The sequence below is a fragment of the Mandrillus leucophaeus genome, unplaced genomic scaffold (assembly GCF_000951045.1).
Source record: "Mandrillus leucophaeus isolate KB7577 unplaced genomic scaffold, Mleu.le_1.0 Scaffold432, whole genome shotgun sequence".
NCBI classification, from domain to species: Eukaryota; Metazoa; Chordata; class Mammalia; order Primates; family Cercopithecidae; genus Mandrillus; species Mandrillus leucophaeus.
The window spans coordinates 1,004,384-1,018,482 of record NW_012104610.1 but is presented as its reverse complement, the minus strand read 5'-3'; the positions used below and the strand labels follow the sequence as shown (position 1 = coordinate 1,018,482).

Here is a 14,099-nt window from a genome sequence, read left to right as displayed (position 1 = left end):
GTCTAAAAAATAAATATAAATAAATAAATAACTTTATAATATGTATAACCAACTGCTGTAAGTCTGCTGCTAAACCAGAATTATGCTGGCTTAATCCATATAACTTACAGACAAGTTAAATTAATAGCCCTACCTTTTGGCCCTTATGTTGCTTGATAGACCTTAGGGGTTGATGAGTACCTGCCCACCTCTATTTCTGTCTGGCCAAGATGTTCAATTGGCTATAAGTCTCTTGGCCACAAGGGTCCCACGAAGGGACTGGATGGACCTGGAGCAGGTAGCCCCACCATCCTGGCAATGACATGGTACAAACAATTTGGCCATTGATGCTGACTATGGCAGATCTTGGATAAAAGGAAGAAATGTGGAATAAAAAGAAAATCCAAAGACCCCTGAACTGACTGAACAAACCCCTCCTGGCCAAGGAGAACACAGAAAAACTTTAAAATCTAAGTTTCCTGGCTATGATAAGACAGGAGGCTGGTCACACCTCAGTATACCCTCTTCCTTACTGTTACCAGGCTTTTTTCCTAAGAGTTAAGCGGAATCCTGTCCTGGAAAACAGAGTATGGAAGACTCCTCTGCTGACTTCAGCTTCAACTGCCTGATGCCATGGCCAGACTTCATTCTCTTTTCATGATTTGACATGACAGCTGACCAGCTCACAAAGTTATCCTTCCTGGTCAGTTCCTGTTAACCATGGGCTGGTTCTGGCCGATTTACAGAGGCTGCACACAAAGTGCTTTTGTGTCCTGTATTTCACCTTTTGATGTGTACAGCCTAAGTCTGCATTTTAATGTTAAGTCTCAGCTGGGTAGGGTGGCTCAATGCCTGCAATTCTAGCACTTTGGGGGGCCAAGGCAAGAGGATTGTTTGAGCCTAGGAGTTCAAGACCACCCTGGGCAACATAGTGAGACCTTGTCTCTATTTTTTTAATTTGCCATTTTCTCTTTTTTTTTTTTTCTGAGACAGAGTATTGCTCTGTCGCCCTGGCTGGAGTGAGATGGCGTGATCTCGGCTCACTGCAAGCTCCGCCTCCCGGGTTCACACCATTCTCTTGCCTCAGCCTGCCGGGTAGCTGGGAATACAGGCCTCCTGCCACCATGTCTGGCTAATTTTTTGTATTTTTAGTGGAGACGGGGTTTCACCGTGTTAGCCAGGATGGTCTTGATCTCCTGACCTCGTGATCCGCCTGCCTTGGCCTCCCAAAGTGCTGGGATTACAGGCGCGAGCCACCACAACAGGCCATCATTTGCAAGTTTCTTAACTGCATTACTGACTTTAGGGTGGAGCCCTTGGGGTAACAAGGTCAGGAAAGCATGCAGTTTCTACAGCCTAACAAGCAGGCAAACTGGAAGGCAAGACAGATCCCCCAAAATAAGGGTCCCATTTTATACCAGATCCTGGATCAACTCCCCCCGCCCCGCCAAAAAGGGGAAATCAGCCCATCTTTCCTGGAAGTCTTATCTCTCAGTGGGAGATAAGAGGCTATTTCCATACCTTTGAAGTGGCCAAGAGCATGCTTCTCTAATCTAAATGTGCAAAGAGCTAAGTATTCACCCATAATTTCCATTGGCCATTCCTTAAAGTATATTTCCTACCTAGTTATTACACACCAAAGCTCTCTCATAATACGATGTAGTTTCTGATACCACCAAAAGTCAAAAACATCGGATACTGCAATGCAAAACAGAACAGAGCCTTACATTGTGAGAGGAATTCGTCAACTTTCAATTCCTGGGGTTCCAAGAGGAAAACAGGGTGTTTTTTTTTTTTTTCCAAAATGATGTCTCTGGCACCTCCTGTTTTTCCTGTGGAGTTGAAAGGACACAAAGATAGATGTGTACCCGTCCCCCCCGCTACACCCTTTGTTCTGCTCTCTAATCTTTGCACATACCAGAGATTTCGTAAGTTCTGTGAGTACCTGTTTTTCTGCACGTACCAGAGATTTTGTAAGTTCTGAGGCAAGGTCACAAGACGTGTTTAAGTAAGATAAACTCTTGCTGCCATAAACCTGCTCTCCCGCCTCAAAGGTTGAACCGAAATATCAGAAATGGCGGGAACCAATCATAGTTAGCCAAATCGCCTTGTTCAAACACTAGCCAATCATATATCTGATTTGTATAATAACTCTATGCCCACTTTTCTTAGATTATATAACATTGTTCGGAGCTCAGTGGGGGAGCTCTCCTGCCCGTCTCGTTTCACGAGCGAGGGAGAGTTCCGGGTTCGAACCTTTAATAAAGATCCTTGCTGCTTAGCTTTGACTGTGGACTCTGGTGGTCTTCTTCAGGGAATAAACGGTTGGGGCATAACAGAGTCCCACGCTGTTAGAGTTTGAATATCCTATTTTAATTAAGCTGACTCTTTTAACCATAGCGCTCTTAAAAATAAAAATCCTTTAATATCTCTTATTACCCGACTTCAGCCATGCCAAACTACCAATATTTCTGGCTTCTGAACTTTACCAAAGACAAACTCCCAGGTACTCAGAGAAAAAAAATTCACGACAGTTTGTGGAGGGAAAGAAAATCAACAGATGTTTGACAGATATCAAACTAGAAAGGACTCATTCCCTAAGTTGGGAATTGAACCCTGAGCCTGGGCTGCCATTGTGAAAAGACAAAGTCTTTGCTACTGAGCTACAGCTCTGGGCAGTCTCCATTGCTCTTCCCAGAAGGAGACAGAGTCGCCAACTTTGAGCTTGCAAAGGCTTTTATCTAATCAAGATAATTTTTAGGACTAACAATGGCGTGGACTCCAAACTCCTGTCTGCTGGATGGTAGAAACCAAGAGAAAGTATCGCCACATGGTTACAAGGTGAAGCTCCCAAGGACATAAAACAAGACGAAAGACAAATTTCATCAAGCTTTTCAGGGACCTTCAGCAAAGTTTATAACTGATCAGTTTACTCGGCCATTTTGAACAGCGGGCTTACAGGTGTTGTAGTGAGAGACAGGACTAGCTCGATTTCCTAGGCCTACTAAGAATCCCTAAGCCTAGCTGGGAAGGTGACCGCATCCACCTTTAAACATGGGGCTTGCAATTTAGCTTACACCCAACCAATCAGGTAGTAAAGAGAGCTCACTAAAATGTTAATTAGGCAAAAACAGGAGAGAGCACCGTGGGAGGGACAATAATCAGGATATAAAACCAGGTATTTGAGCTGGCAACGGCTACCCTCTTTGGGTCCCCTCCCTTTGTATGGGAGCTCTGTTTTCACTCTATTAAATCTTGCAACTGCACACTCTTCTGGTACATGTTTGTTACAGCTTGAGCTGAGCTTTCACTTGCCGTCCATCACTGCTGTTTGCCGCCGTCGCAGACCCACTGCTGACTTCCACCCCTCCAGATCTGGCAGGGTGTGCACTGTGCTCCTGATCCAGTGAGGCACCCATTGCCACTCTGGATTGGGCTAAAGGCTTGCCATTGTTCCTACATAGTTAAGTGCCTGGGTTCGTCCTGATCGAGCTGAACACTAGTTGCTGGGTTCCACAGTTCTCTTCTGCGACCCACGGCCAATAATAGAGTTATAACACTCACTGCATGGCCCAAGATTCCGTTCCTTGGAATCAGTGAGGCCAAGAACCCCAGGTGAGAGAACAAGAGGCTTGCCGCCATCTTGGGAGCTCTAGGAGCAAGGACCCCCGGTAACAGTAGGCCTGCATTCTATCCTAAGGTACCCCTCTTTATGGCAGAACAATATAGAAAGACACACAAAGCACACCCAGATTCGCTACAGCTTAAGGCTAGCTTCAGAAGTCTTTTTTCTCATTAACCAAAACTTTCCTGTGGTTGGGTGGGGAAAGTGAAGAGCTCAGGGAGGCCAGAGAAAGACCCACCTATCCCAGCGACACTGAATCAAAAGTTCAGGCAACCGCTCGTTGGTTAAGAAGGGATCTTTTCCAGGAGTTGCCTCAGCTCTTAAGTGTCCCCGTTTGGGGATCAAAAAGCTCTCGTGTCCCAAGATCCTGTACATGCACAATTCTGTCACCCACAGTCATCAGCAAAGAGTGAAAGGTAGATTAATCCAAAGAGAATAGTAATTAATATCCCATGGTGCTAAATCCATTCTTAGCCAAGAGGAACTTTACTCTGAGAGGGGCTTTTAACCCCCTAAATCTTAGAAGGGACTCTAATACTCCTGAGTTGGGCCTCAAACCCAAGTTCAGTCAAGTGTCTTTGCCTTCTATTAAGAGGGGCCTTTAACCCACTCTGTCTTAGGAGAGACTTTAACTCCCCTAAGTTGAGCCTCTAACCCAATACCATCCTTTACCTGGGTACCCCGCCACTTACCCAAAGATAGACCATTGGTGCTGTAGTCTATTTCCTTTGGGTTGGGTGTCTCCTTAGGGTTCGACAGGAAGATGTTACCAGAAAGCGATCCAGATCCGGACCCCAAGAGAAGGTTCTTGGATCTCACACAAGAAAGAATTCGGGGTGAGTCCATAGAGTAAAGTGAAAGCAAGCTTATTAAGAAGGTAAAGGAATACAGAATGGCTACTCCATAGGCAGGGCAGTGACTTGAGCTGCTCCACTAAGGATGCTTGTTGTTACTTCTTGATTATATGCTAAACAAGGAGTGGATGATTAATGAGCTTTCAAAGGAAGCAGTGGCCAATTCCCGTAACTGAGGGTTCCTCTCCTTTTTAGACCATTTAGGTAACTTCCTGATGTTGCTGTGGCTTCTGTAATCACAGCACTGGTGGAGTGTCTTTTAGCATGCTAATACGTTATAATTAGCATATAATGAGTGATGAGGACAACGAGAGGTCACTTTGGTCGCCATCTTGGTTTTGGTGGGTTTGGGCTGGCTTCTTTACCACATGCTGTTTTATGAGCAAGGTCTTTGTGACCTGTTATCTTGTGCTCACCTCCTAGCTCATCCTGTCACTTGGAATGCCACACCTCCTAGGAATGCAGCCCAGTAGGTCTCAGCCTCATTTTACCGAGACCCTATTCAAGATGGAATTGCTTTGGTTGAAACACCTCTGACAGACCCACCAGAGGAGCCCTTCAGTTTGCAATAATATGTGTGGCTACTTATTTCACAGATACTATGCGTCAAATGTCGGTACAATGTCAACAGCTCACCCTCTTGGTTGTTGAGTTTCCGCATTACACAAATAAGGAAGCAGGCCCAGAGGAGAGCCTGGGAAATGAAGTTGGAGAGACCCATCCTGGGGTTGCTTGATTTAGGGATTTAGACTGGGAATGACTCCTCCAAAGATCCGAGGGAAGAAACTGCATACTGTGCATAGTGGCTTCTTTTCTGCCAGCCCTAAACAGCTCAAGAAGGGAGAGTCTCTCAGTTATGAGGCTGGGTGTGAAGCATTTTTTTTTTCTTTGAGAGAGGTCTTGCTATGTTGCCCAGGCTGGTCTCCAACTCCTGGGCTCAAGGGATCCTCCCACCTTGGCCTCCCAAAGTGCTGGGATTACAAATGTGAGCCACCACACCTCGCCTGAAGCATCTTGGTTCATGCTGTTATGCCCAGACCGTTTATTCCCCGAAGAAGACCACCAGAGTCCAGAGTCAAAGCTAAGCAGCAAGGATCTTTATTACAGGTTCGAACCTGGAACTCTCCCTCGCTCACGAAATGAGACGGGCAGGAGAGCTCCCCCACTGAGCTCCGAGCAGTGTTATATAGTCTAAGAAAAGTGGGCATAGAGTTATTATACAAATCAGATATATGATTGGCTAGTGTTTGAACAAGGCGATTTGGCTAACTATGATTGGTTCCCGCCATTTCTGATATTTCGGTTCAACCTTTGAGGCGGGAGAGCAGGTTTATGGCAGCAAGAGTTTATCTTACTTAAACACGTCTTGTGACCTTGCCTCAGAACTTACAAAATCTCTGGTATGTGCAAAACAAAATCTCTGGTACGTACAGAAAAACAGGTACTCACAGAACTTACGAAATCTCTGGTATGTGCAAAGATTAGAGAGCAGAACAAAAGGGTTTTCCGGGGGGGGGGGTGGGTACACATCTATCTTTGTGTCCTTTCAATGCATCTAGCAAACCTTTGGGCTGTGTCTCTCAACCCCATTGGACATGAGGTGTCCCTAAAACAATTATTTGGCTACAACCCCTTTAATATCCTGAACTTAGCTAAACAGTTATTTTAAAAATCAATATTCATATATAACTAAAGAAGAAAGAGAGGAAAAGTAATTTGTAATATGTATTTCAATATATAAATATTCATTTTGACTCCATTAGCAGATAGCAGTCACCGCCCTGCTTGCACTTGTTTTGAATCAGTGAGCCTGCAGCTGCCAAGTGCAGACTAACAAGAGGTAAATAACCCATATACCTCAAGCAGCTCTGACTTTAACTTATTCTTTTATTTTTTCTTTTTTTTATTTTTATCTCTTTTTAGACATGAGGTCTCACTATGTTGTCCCAGTTGACCTCAAACTCCTGCACTCAAGTGATCCTCCTGCCTTGGCCTCCAAAGTACTGAGATTATAGGTGTGAACCACTGTGCCTGGGCTTTTATATTTTTTTTAAGTGCACATTTTAATATTTAGCTTGTCAGCCTTAAGTAATGAGGTCCAGAAAGCTTGAGGATAGCCACAAAGGAGTATAGATTCAAATTGCCCTGAATATACACTTTGATTCACAGCAGTTACAAGTGAGTTTTTAAGGAAATGGAATAGTTCCTAAGTTGTTTATCAATAATTTAAAATAAGATAACATAAGCAATTGATTGGCTATACATTGTTTTTATATCACAAATTCCAGGAACAGATAATGGATGAGGCAGGTAGTCAGGGACAAAACACCTTGAAACAATTGTCTCTGGGCATGGGTGGGGAGGATGTGACTGAAGTTCCTTACTCATGCCTTTCTGGGCCTGATAAATTGGGCATGTCTCACATCATGAGACTGCTCTGAGCTATTTTTCTTTTCTCAAACTTTATACCAAATTCTAGGCTGTGGGATTTCATTTGTTCAGTAAGTATGTATTGAGTATTTATGTAATTTAGAACTCTTCTGGGGTTACAATTTAACTTACTTTCTCACCTCCAAATCATTATCACCTCAGTGAGGACTAAACCCAATGATTTTTTTTAACTTGCCAAAATTCCTATCTATGGGGTCTGGGGAGTCATGCCCTACAAATCATAAATTCTCATCAGATGGGTTTTATTTAACCCTATATATCATGACTTACTTTCCAACCTGACTCTGGAATAACATGATGAGACAAGGAAGAAAAGCAAAATATTTTAATATTTTTACCTCAAAACATGTTTCTTTGCCATGTCTTGAAATGGCCCTGCAACTGTCCTTTATGGGGGAAAATTTTCATGTGTAAAGAATCTCTGTTAACATAACTACATCTTTTTCTTCCAGGCCCTTCCAATTGTAAAGAGATTAATTAAAAGTGTAGCACCTTTTACAGATGTGAATAGGAAACACTTGTCATCTATTGTCTCTAATGGCAACTACTGTAAGACTTCAAAAGAACCTTGGTCTCCACAATCTTTTTTTCTCAACCTGAACGTTTCTTTTCTATCAATCCCAGGTCTTTAGACAAACTCAACCAACAGTCAACCATAAAATGTTTAAATTTACCTAGAGCCTGAAAACTCTGCCACCCCACTTTGAATTGTCCCACCTTCCTGGACCAAACCAATGATTTATTTATTTATTTATTTTTATTTTTATTTATTTATTTATTTTTAGTAGAGATGGGGTTTCACCGTGTTAGCTAGGATGGTCTCGATCTCCTGACCTTGTGACCCGCCCGTCTCGGCCTCCCAAAGTGCTGGGATTACAGGCTTGAGCCACCGCGCCCAGCCTATTTATTTATTTTTATATGGAGTCTCCCTCTGCTGCCCGTGCTGGAGTGTGGTGGTATGATCTCGGCTCGCAGCAACCTCTGCCTCCTGGGTTCAAGCGATTCTCCTACCTCAGCCTCCCGAGTAGCTAGGATTACAGGCGCCTGCCACTACGCCCAGCTAATTTTTTGTATTTTTAGTAGAGACAGGGTTTCACTATGTTGGCCAGGCTGGTCTCGAACTCCTGACCTCAATATCAGCCTGCCTTGGCCTCCCAAAGTGCTGGGCGTGAACCACTGCGCCCAGCCGATGTATTTCTTAAATGCATTTGATTGATGTCTCATGCCTCCCTAAAATGTATGAAACCAAGCTGCACCCCAGACCACCTTGGGCACATGTTCTCAAGACCTCCTGAGGGCTGTGTCATGGGCCATGGTTACTCATATTTGGCTCAGAATAAATCTCTTCAAACATTTTACAGAGCTTGACTCTTTTCATTGACATCAATGAGGCCTAATCTGATCACGCTATAACACTGCAAGTCCCCATCCTTCTCCCCTAATTGTTTTCAAAAGCAGTAATCCGTTGAGGTGCTCATTTTTGTAACCCCAGTTTCTAGAAAAGTGCCTGGGTGAGAGTATGTAGGATCTCCATAAAAGTTGAATTAATGAATTTTGTAATGACTGCACCTCCAGACAGGAGCTGTCTTCTGGGCTCCCTGAGTCTCTGACAAACCTCTCCCACAACGAGTTTACCAACAGCAAGGACCTTCCTGGATGACTTCCACTGGGTTGGGGATTGAGGATTGAAAGGGGAGAGGCTGCGTGTGGAATATTCTGGCTGTGCTGACTGTGGACTTAGTCCTGTGTCTTCCCGCATCCAGTGTAGTATCTGGAGGAAGAATGCCTGGGCTTCACTAGCACCACCGAGGAAGCCCATAAGAATATTTCCCATCTATGTGGATTCAACTGGAACCACTGTGGAGAGGTGGTACCTGCCTGCAAATGGCACTTCATCCAGGACACCTGCCTTTATGAGTGCCCCCCAAACTTGGGGCCCTGGATCCAGCAGGTACTCATGGCTTCCTGGCACCCAAGAGCTAGCAGAGGAGCTGAATTTTCCAGGCATCTCTGCAGGCTGCGATCCCAGCTCCAGTTCTATTCAGGGCTGGGTTGCTGGGATTCTTGAGCCTGAGACCTTCTTTTCTACCAAAATCTCCCAGGTGGATCAGAGCTGGCTCAAAGAGCAGGTACTGAATGTGCCCCTGTGCAAAGAGAACTGTGAGCAATGGTGGGAAGACTGTCACACCTCCTACACCTGCAAGAGCAACTGGCACAAAGGCTGGAACTGGGGACTCAGGTAAGGGCTGGGGTGGGGCAGGAAAGGAGGGATTTGGAAGTGAAGGTGCGTGGGTGTGGAACAGGTTTGTGACATTTTGGGTTTGTAGGGCTGGCAGAATCAGAGACGCTTTTGGGCCCAGTGGCTAAAGGTCTTTCCTCTTCCCTTCAGGGTCTAACAAGTGCCAGGTGGCAGCTGCCTGACTACCTTTCCATTTCTATTTCCTGCTCTGTGCAGTGAAATCTGGAGTCACTCCTACACGGTCAGCAACTACAACCAAGGGAGCGGCCGCTGCATCTGGATATGGTTTGACCCGGCCCAGGGCAACCTCAGTGAGAAGGTGGTGAGGTTCTATGCTGCAGCCATGAGTGGGGCTGGGCCCTGGGCAGCCTGGCCTCTCCTGCTCAGCCTGGCCCTAACGCTGCTCTGGTGGCTCAGCTGACTCCTTTTACCTTCTGATACTTGGTCATCCCTGCCCTGTTTAGCCCCACAGCTCCCAACTATTTGGTTCCTGCTCTATGGTCTTGTCTCTGACAGCCACTTTGAATAAACCAGACACCGCACATGTGTCTTGAGAATTATTCAGGTATGAATGGGAATGTGGCTGTTTTGTTTCCCAATTCTCATTGATTGAAGCTAGTTAGACTGGGTTAGTTCCCAGCTCTGATGCTTGCTATGAACTAGCCTGATACTTAAGTATTCTTCTAAGGCAGGAAACATTCATAGCTCTCAATTTTATTTTTCCCTATAGCTCCAATCTAGAGCCAAGCTCAGGCGTTTTTCTTTTTTTGAGACAGGGTCTCACTGGCTCACCCAGGTTGGAATGCAGTGGCATGATCTCAGCTCACTGCAACATCTGCCTCCTGGGCTCAAGTGATCCTCCCACCTCGGCCTCCCAAATACTTGGACCTACAAGCATGTGCCACCACACCTGGCTAATTTTTCAATTTTTTGTAGAGAGGAAGTCTTGCAGTGTTGTCCAGGCTGGTCTCAAACTACTGGACTCAAACAATCCTCCTACCTCAGCCTTCTGAGTAGCTGAGAATATAGGTGTGAGCCTCCACACTCAACTAATAAATATAAGACATGTATTTTATATATATAATAGTAGAGACAGAGTCTCACTATTTTACCTAGGTTTGTCTCAGACTCCTGGGCTGGAGTGATCCTCCCAAAATTCTGGGATTACAGGCATGAGTCACTGTGTCTGGCCACAAGTCATGTTCATTTCTTGCTCAAGCTACAATGTTGAATGTGGGTTGTCAGGGGGATTCTGTTCATTTCTCATTCCTGGACTACATTAGCAGCCAGTGGGTTCTGCTTCTCACTCAAGTACCCATGCTGATGGAGGCTCCATCTTCCATGAAGCAGGAAGAGGGAACTTGGCAAATTCCATAAGGCTCTTCAAATTTCCACCCATCACTTGTTTCTGTGGCCAAATCAAGTCATGAGCATGCCTAAATTCAAGAAAGCCAGGAAAACATAATCCTATCACATACTTGGAAGGAGAGGAGAATCACAAGGTTTGCAACAGACCTAATGATGACTAAAAAGGCTTTGTTATTTTCTCGTTAGTTTCTGTTTCTGGCATGGTCATAGTTACAAATTTAATTTTTTGGTTAGATCCTAGTAAGAAGGAGGACCAACTCTCTATACATATACAAGTAACTACATCAATATGGAAAGTGGAGCAATCCACCAATGACTGCCCTGGCTAGTCTTGTAAACAAGGCCAATTGATGCCCTTTTTGCCCTTCATTTGTTTCAATTTATTATTATTTATTATTTTTATTTTTTGAGACAGGGTCTCCTTCTGTTGCTCAGGCTGGAGTGCAGTGGCACAATCATGGCTCACTGCAGTCTTGACCTCCTGGGATCAAATGATCCCCCAACCTTAGCCTCCCAAGTAGCTGGGACTACAAGCACATGCCACCATGCTGGGCAAATTTTTTGTATTTTTTTGTAGAGATGGGTTTTGCCATGTTGCCCAGGTTCAAGATGGGTCTTGAACTGCTGCACTCAAGTGATTCATTCACCTACCTTGACCTCCTAAAGTGCTGGGATTACAGGCGTGAAACACCTCTGCCAGACCACTGATTTCTTTTTTTGAACCAAAAGCATAGTTGATCAATGCAAAAGCTAATAATCGGACATTAACACAATTCAAAACTCTTGCACTTTAAAAGACACCCTTAAGAAATTTAAAAGACAAGCAACAGACTGGAGGGAAATATTTGCAAAACATATCTGATAAAGGATCCCTATCCATAAAATACAAAGAACACTTACAACTCAGTAATAAGAAGGCAGACAACCCAATCAAATAATGGGCAAAAGAAATGAACAAATATTTCATTAAAGACAATACACAAATTATGAATAGTTACATGAAAAGATGCTCAACATTATTAATCATTAGAAAAATGGAAACTAAAACCACAGTGATATACCATTTTATACCTACTAGAATGGCAATAATAATAAGACAGGCAATAACAAGTGTTGGCAAGGATGTGGAGAAATGGGAACCCTCACACGGTGCTGGTGGGGACGTAAAATGGCACAGCCCTTTGGAAAACAGTGTGGCAGTTTCTCTAAAAGTTAAATGTAAAACTGCCATACAACCCAAAATTCCACTCCCAGGTGTCTGCTCAGGAGAAATGAAAACAAGCATAACAAAACTTAAATATGAATATTTGTAATATTCATATTTATGTATGTAAATATGATGCATCATTTATGCATGTAAGTATGATGTATCATATTATGTATCACTATACATAATAGCCCCAAGCTGGCAATAACCTAAATTTTTAGCAACTGGTGAATGAATAGACAAAATGTGGTGAATCCATACAGTAGAAGACTGTGCAGCAATGAATCATGATGACACTTGCTATGTCGTGGATGAGCCTCAAAAACATTATGCTAAGTGAAAGAAGCCAGACCTAAGAGGCTTCATGTGGTTGATTTCACTTACATGAAATGTGCAGGAAAGACAAATTTATAAAGGCAGAAAGTAGGGTAGTAGCTGCCTGGGGCTAGAAGTGAGAACAGGGATTAATTGTAAATGGGCATGAGGGGGGATGAAAATTGAGGGTATGATTCTGAGTTTCTGTGGGGTGTGTTCGTGAGGGAAAGTATTTTAAGGAATTTGGCATGTGGCTCCATAAAAATCTATTATCTGAGACAAACTCCATTCCCATCATGAACTTTAAAATATTGGTTGGAAGCCAAGCATGGTGGCTTATACCTGTAATTTCAGCACTTTGGGAGGCTACGGCAGGTGGATCACTTGAGCCCAGGATTCTAGAACAGTCTGGGCAACATGGTGAAACCCCGTCTCTACAAAAAAAATACAAAAAATTAGTCAGGTGTGGTGGTCCGTGCCTGTAGTCCCAGCTATGCAGGAGGCTGAGACAGGAGGATCTCTTCAGCTCAGGAGGTAGAGGCTGCAGTGGGCTATGACTGTACCACTGCAGTCCACCCTGGGATGACAGAGTAAGACCCTGTAAAAAAAAAAAAAAAAAAAAAAAGAGAGAAATTGCTGGATAGTAATGTTGTAGGAGTTTCTCCTGGGTTCAGCTAAAGACGGGGTCCTTGACACCCGGCCATGAAACATTAGGCTCGCAGACACTTCAAAGGGTGAGAAACATGGAATTTATTGGGCAAAAAAAAAAAAAAGGGGGGGAAATAGGGACCCTCAGCAGAGTGAGAGTCCTGCTAGTACACACTTCCCACCTCGCAGATTGAATCCCAGATTCCACCCTGGAAGAGGAGGGGCCAGGCTCCTCTGCAGGAACTTCCTGAGGCTCCACCCCAGTGCACATTCCTCCCAGCGTGTGAGTTTGTCAGAGGTTCTATGGGGACACCTTTACACTTGGCTGTCTCATTCCCGGCTCTCAAGAAGTACATCTAACTGCTGTTAGAAAAAGGATAAGGGTAAGAATGAAGACTGATCTAAATTGCCTCCTGCTGAGAAGGGCCGGTGTTCTGGGAAATGGCAGTCGGGGCTCCCTCAGAAGCCTATCTAAGGGTTCCTGGCCGAAGGGGCCATCGTCTGAGGCTCCGGTTGCATGACCATTTGGAGTTTGATGGCCTGAAGGCAAGAAGAGAAAAACCAGGTTATTAGAAAACACGTATTAAAACGAAACAAGGGAGGGTAAGGACAGCTTAAAATCCCAAGGCCTTTTACCAGTTTGCACAGGGAGAGGGAAGCCAAAAGCCCGACTGGTAAAAAAAAAAAAAACTTTATGCTTTTGCCAGCATGTCAGGCTTTTGGGTTCCCTTGCCTGAGCCTAATCCTAAGCCAACCAGCTGAAGGTTTGGGAAATTAACTCCTTCCAGTTAGAAGGATGCATCTGAGGGGAGTGTCCTATAGTACGGAGACACAATTACCTATTAGTGAAGAGAGGACAGTGGAGAAGAAAGGGGAAAAAAGGTGCTTTTTAAAGGAGTCCCAGGGGCTCAGAATGCATTCAAAAGGGGTTCACAGTGAAGATGAATGGCTACCCATCTAGAAAGAGGGCAGAAGGCATCCCTGACTCCTATCTCTTTCTAGCAGATACCTGCTAGAAAGAGGGAGAGAAGGAAGAGCGTCCTCTTTCCCTCTTCTGTCCTTGCATCCCCGAGTCCTGGTGACTTTGGCAGGTGCCGCCATGGGTGCCACAGCGGCTTGCACCCATGAAGCAGGGAGTGCCTGGAGAATAGGAATTATCAGCCAGGTGCAGTGGCTCACACCTGTAATTCCAGCACATTGGGAGGCTGAGGTGGGCAGATCACAAGGTCAGGGGTTTGAGACCAGCCTGGCCAACATGGTGAAACCCCATCTTTACTGAAAATACAAAAATTAGCTGGGTGTAGTGGCGCAGGCCTGTAGTCCCAGCTACTCGGGAGGCTGAGGCAAGAGAATCACTTGGACCCAGGAGGTGGAGGTTGCAGTGAACCAAGATCACACCACTGCACTCCAGTC

The 14,099-nt window shown here is 44.7% G+C and overlaps 1 pseudogene; it reads left to right on the top strand.

Annotated features, from left to right (window-relative positions):
• Positions 1-5,068: 5,068 nt before the first annotated feature.
• Positions 5,069-9,690, top strand: LOC105549267 (annotated as a pseudogene).
• The last annotated feature ends 4,409 nt before the right edge of the window (positions 9,691-14,099 follow it).